This window comes from Bison bison, unplaced genomic scaffold (genome assembly GCF_000754665.1).
Source record: "Bison bison bison isolate TAMUID 2011002044 unplaced genomic scaffold, Bison_UMD1.0 scf7180017864264, whole genome shotgun sequence".
NCBI lineage: Eukaryota > Metazoa > Chordata > Mammalia > Artiodactyla > Bovidae > Bison > Bison bison.
Genome location: NW_011494836.1, coordinates 2,280,576 through 2,282,322, shown reverse-complemented (window position 1 = coordinate 2,282,322; position 1,747 = coordinate 2,280,576).

Here is a 1,747-nt window from a genome sequence, read left to right as displayed (position 1 = left end):
AGGGACACCCCTGAACCTCCACCTTGCAACCCCCATGGGGCAGAGTTTTCTGGCATCCCAGGGTTGAAGTTAAGAGGGCAAGTTCGCAGCAGGTTGAAAGAACCCCTGTACCCACTCTGGGTTCATTTTAAGTGCCTGGAGTGGAGTTGGTCAAGCCCTTGCTGAGCTCGAGTAAGGGAGTCAGTCAGGGAGGACTGAGCTCAGGGTGAGAGTGAGGTGCAGCTAGCGTGGTGAGTCCTCCTCAGCCGGGTGGGTTCTGGGGACGCCCTTGAGTTCATGGGTGCCCTTTCAGTAGCCTCACTGGAGGCTTGTTTGTGGCTTAAAGGGGGCAGAAGCCCACTTAGAAGATGTGCTCATGAAAGGTTGTTGTTGAATCACACGAATACACCGGGGTTCTTAGCCCCCGGAGGAGAAGAATTCAATCCGGGGCCAGAGACGAGGCTTGATTGCTCAGAGCTTTTGTGTAATAAAGTTTTATTAAAGTATAAAGGAGATAGAGAAAGCTTCTGACATAGGCATCAGAAGGGGGCAGAAAGAGTACCCACTTGCTAGTGTTAACAATGAGGTTATATAATCCAAAGAATGTCTGGAGGTTGTAAAAACCTCATCAGACCTACTCCCATAATTTACATTTTAAGATAACACTGTCCTCAGGCAAGATACATCCTTGTAAAGACCAGGTCTACTCCCATAATTAACATTTTAAGATAACAGAAGGTTGAATCCAAAGACTGTGCTTAGGCAGGATACATTATTGTTATATAATCCTAAGGAATGTGGAGAAAGAAAAAAAGTTTGTCCTTTCTTCCTCCTTGAGAATTCCAGACCCCTCTCTCCTTGGGGACCCCTAGACTCCCTACCAACCTGCCTAGGAAATGTCTCTCTCACTCATTCCCAGGGGTGGTGGTTTCTGAAGGAGTTTATACTGGTCGGTTCGACTGTGACCCAGTACCTTGCAGGCTCATGTTTGACAGGGGGCCTGAGCTGTGGGCACAGCCTTTCTTCTCCCACACCCCACACTTACTTGTCATCTTTTTGGCAGCCCCTCCCCCCTCTCTGCACCCTTGACGGTGGGCCTGAGCCCAGCCCCCCTGTTACTACGGAGCCCCTTGTGACTGAGAGCGTTCCGGTTTCGGGTTCCTGGGAGACGTGGTGGAGGCAGAGCCTTCGTGCCATTTCTCCTTGGGACAGTGGTGCTGGTGATCCTAGTGTGAGAGCAGTGGTCATAGTGTGAGAGCGGTGTGTGTGACAGCTGTGTGTGATAGCAGTGTGTGTGAGAGCGGTGGTCATAGTGTGAATAGTGGTGGTTGTCGTGTGAGATCGGTGGTGATAGGTCAGGAGCCGAGGTATCCTACCATGAAACAACGGTTGCCCCCGAGTGGGGGGCTGCCCCCATCTGTGAGGATGGATCGCAGAATGGCCCGCCTGTGGGCGTTATTCCAGTGCTGCAACCCCAAGGCAAAGGCCAAGACAAGGAAGAACGTGGCCTCGGCCCACGTCCTGGAAGCAGAGTGGCCTGAGGTGAGAGCAGCCAGGGGCTGGGCCCGTCAGATTGGCCCTCACCCGGCGAAGCATTGGGGTTGTGTTTCATTTTGTTAGCATGGCTGTGGGCCCTGCCAGCCAGGGTGTTTTGGCCTTAGTGGGCAGGATCGACCCCAGCAGTTTACCTTGTAAGAGGTTGTGCAGGTGCTGCATGGAGGATGGGCGGGGGCCCCTCAAGAAGGGAAACACTGGCTGGAGGAGTCAC